Source organism: Xenopus laevis, chromosome 2L (genome assembly GCF_017654675.1).
Source record: "Xenopus laevis strain J_2021 chromosome 2L, Xenopus_laevis_v10.1, whole genome shotgun sequence".
In the NCBI taxonomy this organism is placed as follows: domain Eukaryota; kingdom Metazoa; phylum Chordata; class Amphibia; order Anura; family Pipidae; genus Xenopus; species Xenopus laevis.
In genome coordinates this window covers 95,254,844-95,262,844 of record NC_054373.1, presented here as the reverse complement: position 1 = coordinate 95,262,844, position 8,001 = coordinate 95,254,844, and positions in this window count along the sequence as shown.

The window sequence follows — 8,001 nt, the reverse complement described above, 5'->3', positions numbered from 1 at the left end:
CTTAAAAATCTTGGAAACATCTAGTTTAAAAGAAAAAGTAAATTACAAAGCACTCTGTAGAGTTTTATGTCTCACTTAAACTGTCCATACACTGCCTCATATTTGCCACTCTTCAACGAGTTTGTTGGTTATTAGAGACAAATCAAGCACAGCCATGGAAATATGGTGGAACAGGTATTGGATCAGTTACCCAGAAACCAGTTATCCAGAAAGTTCCGAATTATGGAATGGCTGTCTCCCATAGACTCTTTTATCCAAATAATCCACATTTTTAAAAATAATTTCCTTTTTCTCTGTAATAATAAAACAGTACCTAGTACTTGATCTAAACTAAGATATAATGAATCTTTATTGGAGGCAAACCCACCCTGTTGGGTTTCTTTAATGTGTAAATGATTTCTTGGTAGACTTAACGTATGAAGACCCAAATTACGGAAAGATACGTTATCCGGAAAACCCTTTATGATGGTAACCAAGTTCCTTGAATCTACATTGAAGGCAAGACAATCCTATTTAGTTGATGTTACAATTATTTTAGCAGACAAGCTATAGTGATCCAAATTATAGAAAAACCCCTTATCTGGAAAATCCCAGGTCCTGAGCATTCCCAAGACTCAAACAGGTATAGCTACAATACCAAATCAAATATTATTGCTACAGTCTAATTTCACTGTTTAGAAGAGTATAGAAAACACATTGAGACTCTTCCCTGCTCTTTTGTAAGCAGAACAACATTAGAAGACTTTGTTCATCTTCTGAAATGTTCTCCTGACTTTCAGCCTGGTCAGCTGAACTGAGGTTGGCTCTGATGATCCAATTTCATATTACAGGTATGGGATCTGTTATCCAGAATACTCAGGACCTGGGATTTTCTGGATAAGAAATTTCATAATTTGGATCATCATTTAAGTCTACTAAAAAATGATTTAATCATTAAAGAAAATCAATAGGGTTGTTTTCCCTCCAATAACGATTAATTATATTTTAGTTGGGATCAAGTAAAAGGTTTTGTTTATTTTAAAGCAAAACTATACCTCCAAAAAGTGTAGGTCTCTATAAAACATATTGCATAACAGCGCATATGTAAAACCTTACTTCATTTAAATAAAACATTTTCATAATAATATACTTTATAGTTTTCCTCTAATTAAAATGAAAAAGGAAATATGTTTTAAAATTCTGAATTATTTGAATACAATATAGACTATGGGAGATGGCCTTCTCATAATTAAGAGCTTACTGAATAATGGGACTCAAGATAACGGAACCCATAACTGTAGCAGTGTCAAACTTTCTATTTGATTTTAAATCTAGGAATCAAAATAAATGTAAATTGCAAAAATGCAAATATCAATTTTATTTTGTTTTTAGGATTTACATTTCCTGAAACTGAATGCCTACTGCAAGCCAAACTAGCAGGTCACTGGCAAATTAGCCAATACATGCTTTTATCCAATTATATGCCAGGAATGATTGAATAAGGCAGCTGATATGACTCTTGTGCAAATGGAACTGCCGAAACTGAAACAGAATCTGTACAAACTAGGGGAAATTCTCACTGGAAACAAAAACAAATAAAAGATGGCAGCCAGGTTGGTCCAAAATTACTCAAACTTTATCTATATATGCATCTGTATGTACAAAGGTTGAGATCATTTCTTTAAAATGTACTCAAATGGTTTATACATTATTAATTCAATTACAGCTTACATATTAATAGATCTATATATCAATAAAAAAACAAAAAATCAGTTGGATATGCTGAGCATCCGCGTCCCCCCCCACCGCACTGAAAAAGGCAAGTTCTGCAACCCTTTTTACAATGAAATATTAAATAAAGTCCATTATGTTAATAAAATAAATTGTGTTGCTTTAGGGCTCTTACAGGCATTTCTTGCTGCATTTCCCTGCAGTGGAACTCCAGGCGCACGCAAGCACTGAACACAAGTAGAATGCATCAAGTTCTGTTCAACCAGCTTTTCCGGCTTGCATGTATTTGAGCGAGTACAACCTGATCCGGAAAATGGGCTGCATTTGCGGTTAAATGCAAAAGAGATCCAACGCAAGGGGATGCAGCAGAAAACATCCATGTGTAAAGGCCCTAAGCGTATTGGATCAACTCATATACAAACTGTACAAAGCCCTCAGGGTTCTGAGTTCAGCAGAAAATATTGCATGTTCCATTGCTGAATCCGTCAATGTAAGTTTCCACTGCATTCTTAAGGCATGTGTTATTTTTACATCTTTTAATTGTAAATAAAGTAATGAGGAAATTTGCTCATTAAACTTTAGGAATACCAGATTACTGACGTTTAAAAACAGCAGTTAATTTTTATTAGCATTGAATTGTTATAGCCATTCTGACCAACAAATACTGCAACTATTGAGATGTATAATGCTATCCATGTATAAAGATTCTTATTATTGACATAACCTTGCTCTAGACTAAAAGGACATTGCTCATTTTCATCCACTAATCTGTTATCTACTGCAAAAATCTTCCCTTACACCTTTAACAAGTAACCTTAAAAATTCTGGGGTTTTTTTCAGTGTCTGCAACTTAAATTTATATTTCTATCCCTGCAGACAGCTTTGGGGGTAATGATGTGAATTTATATTTAAGCTGCAGAAGCTGGAAAAAAAGCTTAGATACTTAAGGACATCTGTGCAAAGCCGACTTCCGGTTCAGAGCCCAGAGAAATTGAAGCTGCCGTCTCCTTTCCCCCATGGGGCACTTTGAAAATCTAAGGGGAAGTAAGCCATACCTATTATTATAGCTGGTTTGAGGGAATAAAGCATTACAAAAATTGGGCGTTACTGTTCCTTTAAGTTAAGGTCTAGTAACTGGATGCTGCCTGACATCATTTGGTGGTGGTCTGAGATAAAGACTAAAAATGGCAGACAATAGGCTTTAAAATTCAAACTTCTCCCACGTCTTTTTATAGCCTATACAGAGAGGCCCGAGAATAAGCCCTAGAAAATGCTTCTACTACTAACCAAACACAAGCTGAAAATACACAGCCACTCATTTGCAGAGGTTGCCAAACAAGTGGTTCTTTGCCTGATATGTCCACATTGAGTTGGGTTATATTGGGCCAAACAATGGGACTGCAGGCTGTCAGGACGAGGAACTCTTAAATGATCTAATGAAATCCTCACACCAACAGGATTTTTAAATCCATTGCTTTTTATACACTGCTAAATCATAAACGTTCGCACTCTAACTTCAAGGTAACTTTTGGTATTCTATTTAGAAAAATCTCCTGTACGTCAGCATATCTTTTCTGTTTATAGATTGCCAATGAGATTTTAATGATGTTAGCACCATAAGAAAATGCAAAAATTAGGTAGGGAGAAGCTTGTGTTATTACAGACTAAGTTTGATCAAACATATCTTTTTTTTTTTTTTTACAAGCAAACAAGTGCATTTTAAATTGTGTTACATATGTAAGGAAACCCCATGCCCCCCAAAAAAATAGTGGGGACTAGCTAAGTTTTCCAATGGCACTATATTGCTTAAAGGAATTGTTCAGTATAAAAATAAAAACTGGTAAATAGATAGGCTGGGCAAAAAAAGGAAGATTTTTGTACTTACCGTTAAATCCTTTTCTCTCATCCTACATTGGGGGACACAGGCACCATGGGGATGAAGATCCTGCAGCTTGGAGAGTGGACACTAAGAGTTAAAGTTGACTCCTCCTCCTCCTCTGGGCTTCATCCCCTGCCTCCTCCTACTTTCTCCAGTTTCTGACCGAAGAAGGAGTACCAAAATATCACCCAAAATACAGAGAAGGAGTCTCCCACCCTTAAAAATTAACCTATTAACCTTTTTGAAAAAACTACTCCCCAACGGGGAGAAAAAACTCCAGATGACCTACGGTCCATCTTTATCTAAACCAGGGAGGGAAGGCCTGTGTCCCCCAATGTAGGATGAGAGAAAAGGATTTAACGGTAAGTACAAAAATCTTCCTTTCTCTCACCTATATTGGGGGACACAGGCACCATGGGGATGTCCCAAAGCAACCCCTGAGGGCGGGACCTTACCCCTACAGTGCTCACATAAGAACTGTTTGTAACACCTTCCTCCCAAAGCTGGCTTCAGCTGAAGCTTGGGTGTGCAGCCTGTAGAAGCGCGTGAAGGTGTGTGGAGAAGACCAAGTGGCGGCCCGGCAGACTTGTTCAGCCGATGCTTGGTGTCGAACAGCCCAGGAAGTGCTGACTGAACGTGTAGAGTGTGCCTTGATCTTGAATGGGGTTGGTTTACCCCTTACTGCATAAGCTCTGATGATTGTGGAGCGAATCCATTTCGCTATAGTCGACTTGGCGACCCTCATTCCTCTCTTTCGACCTTCTGTAAGGATGAAGAGAGAGTCTGTCTTTCTAATTTTCTTTGTGGCCTCAATATATGCCTTGAGGGCTCGAACAACATCCAACTTGTTTAGGCGTCTCTCATGAACATTCTTTGGTTCGGGGCAGAGCGAAGGAACAACTATGTCCTGATTCAAATGAAATTCCGAAACGACCTTAGGCAAAAATTCTGGTGTTGGTCTCAGGACCACTTTGTCACAATGGAATATCATGAACGGAGACCTGCACGATAGTGCCGCTAGTTCGGATACTCTTCGAGCCGATGTAATAGCCAAAAGGAAAACTACCTTTTCCGTAAGGGTGAGTAATGGAATTGCATCTAGTGGTTCAAAAGGCTCCTCTTGAAGAACTGATAGTACTAAATTTAGGTCCCAAGGAGGAACAGGGTACTTATAGGGGGGAACTAGTCTAGTAGCCCCTTGTAAAAATGTTCTGATGTGGTCTCCAGATGCTATCTTTCGTTGAAAAAGGATAGAAAGTGCTGAGATTTGAACCTTCAGGGAACTTAAGGCTAATCCTTTGGAGAGACCCTCCTGGAGGAAGGATAGAATGTCCCTGTCCTTCGCCTTCCTTGGATCTGTCTTTCTCAACTCACACCAAGTAATGAAAGTTTTCCACACTCTGTGATATATTCTAGCCGAAACTGGTTTTCGAGCTCGCAACATTGTGGGTATAGCCTCTCTAGGAGCTCCAGAAGCCTCCAGCACTAAGGCTTCAAGAGCCACGCCGTTAAAGCCCATTGATGTGAATTCGGGTGGGCAATCGGCCCTTGTGTAAGTAGATCTTCTCTCAGAGGAAGATGTAGTGGCATGTCTCCTGCCATGACTACTATCTCCGCAAACCACGGCCTTCGGGGCCAATAGGGGGCCACCAGAATCGTATGAACCTTCTCCCTCCTGATTTTCTTCAGTATTCTTGGTATGAGAGCTAAAGGAGGGAATACATAGGCTAGCGAGAAAGTCCACTGGATCACTAGGGCGTCGACCGCCCAAGCCTGTGGGTCTATGCTTCTGGCTACGAATTTTGGTACCTTGTGGTTGTACCGAGACGCCATCAGGTCGACTTCTGGTAGGCCCCACCTGTTCACGATTAGTTGGAAACTTTCTGGGTGCAGACTCCACTCGCCCTGATCTATCGTTTCTCTGCTTAGGTAATCCGCCTTCCAATTGTCTATCCCTGGTAGATAGACTGCCGATATTGCCGGAACATGATGCTCTGCCCATGTCAGAATACTTTTTGCCTCTGCTAAGGCCGCCAGACTTCTTGTGCCTCCCTGATGATTTATGTAGGCCACTGCTGTCACATTGTCTGACTGTACTCTTACTGCTCTTCCTCGCAGAAGGTCTGTCCAGTGTTGGAGGGAATATCGTATTGCTCGGAGCTCCAGTAGATTGATGGGAAGAAGCTTCTCCGATTGGTTCCAGAGTCCTTGCACTGTTTCTTGGCCTAGGACTCCTCCCCATCCCCGTAAGCTGGCATCTGTTGTTAGTATCGTCCAACAGTGGGAGGGGAAGGGTTTTCCCTGTGTCAGCCGGTGAGGTTGCAGCCACCAGTCCAGGGAAAGGTTGACCTGTTCCGGAATCGTAACCTGTCTGTCTAAGTGTTGTCGATTCTTCCTCTGGTGCCGTAGTATGAGCTGCTGTAACAGTCTGGTGTGGAATTGAGCATAAGGTACTACGGGGAACGAAGCCACCATTGTGCCCAACACCTGCATTGCTGTGCGGAGTGGGATTTTGTCGGAAGTTTTGAGGTACCCGATCCTTCTCTGAAGGGTGCTGATCTTTTCCATTGGCAGAAAGGCCCTTTCTACTCTGGAGTCGAGAACTACACCTAGGTATTCCATTCTCTGTGTTGGGAGAAGTGTGGATTTCTTGTAATTGATTATCCAACCCAGCTGAGACAGTACCTGTATGACCTGAGTTGTGTGATTGTTCGCCACTGTCAGGGAGGGGGCCTTCACTAGAAGATCGTCCAAATAGGGGATCACCTTGATTCCCTTGAGTCTGAATCCTGAGAGTGCTGCTGCCATGATCTTCGTGAAGACCCGTGGAGCCGAAGATAGACCAAAGGGGAGCGCCACAAACTGCCAGTGCTTCCCTGCTGCGTAGAATCTCAGAAATCTGTGATGGGCTGGGTGGATGGGGATATGGAGGTATGCGTCCTTTATGTCTATTACAGACATGAATTCGTCCTTTTCCATGGACAAGAGGACGGATTGTATTGATTCCATCTTGAAATGGTATGCCTTGACAAACTTGTTGAGAGTCTTTAGGTCTAGCACCGGTCTGAAAGATCCATCCTTCTTGGGTACGATGAATAGGTTTGAATAAAAACCCTTTCCCCTGTCCGACTGTGGGACCGGTTGAATGACTCCCGAGTCTGCAAGATCGAGTATGACCCTCAGAAAGGCTTCTCTTTTGTGACTTCCTAGAGGAACCCGGGATATGAAAAATCTGGTTGGAGGATGTAGATTTAAGTCTATAAGATATCCTTCTGATACTATTTGGAGGACCCATTGGTCCCTGACTAGACTTCTCCACACCTCCCGGAAGGTCCTTAGGCGTCCGCCTATAAGAAGCCCTCCAGGGGTGGGCACATCTTCAGGCAGAGGTAGACTTGTCCTGGGAAGGCTTGGTAGCTCCCTTGGTAGAGGACCAGGTGGACTCCCGCTTGTTGTGGTATCTCTGGCGAAAATTCGCGTTTGACTTCTCAGGCTGAGGCTTCGCTCTTTGTCCCTGCCGAAAGGGCCGAAAAAAGGTCGCCTCCTAAAAGTGGGTCTCTTAGGTTTACTCTGTGGAAGGATAGTGCTTTTTCCTCCTGTAGCCTGAGAAATTATCTTGTCAAGCTCAGTACCGAATAGTTGTTTCCCCTGAAAAGGTAGACTCACTAAGGACTTCTTTGAAGTAAAGTCTGCCGACCAGGTCTTGAGCCACAAAAACCGGCGAGCCGCAATGGATTGTGCTGAGGTCTTGGCTACTAGTTTGGCCGCATCTAGTGCTGCGTCACCCAAGTAGGCAGTGGCATCCGCGATCTGTGAAAGCAGAAGATCAGTAGTTGGATCCTCAGAGCCTAATAGCTGTGCTACCTGCTCCACCCAGACCTCCATCGCCTTTGCCACCCATGCTATGGCGAACATAGGCCTGAGGGCTGTTCCGGCCGTAGTGAAGATTGACTTACAAAAACCTTCTAGTCTCTTGTCAATCGGATCCTTAAAGGATGCTGCATCCGCAACAGGGATGGTGGTGGTCTTAGAAAGCCTGGATACTGGAGGATCGACTGAAGGAGGGGAGGACCACAAATCCATACATTCCTGAGGAAAAGGATAAGACTGGGTAAAGCGTTTTGATATTTGAACCCTATGATCTGGAGCTTTCCACTGAGATTTGACTATCTCATCTAACTGCTCATATGCTGGAAAGACATAGGAGGTCTTGCGTTGTCTCTTGAAAATATTCTTACCAGCCTCTACTGTAGTAGAAGCCGTGTCATCGATATTAAGGGTCTTTAGAACAGCTTGTATTAACCCTTCCACCTCCACCTGGGTTCTGGGGGTCTCCGGGTCTGGCTCAACATCTTGTTCAGAGTCATAGTCTGTTAGAACCTGTCCTTCCTCATCGGAGGAGGTAAGTAGGC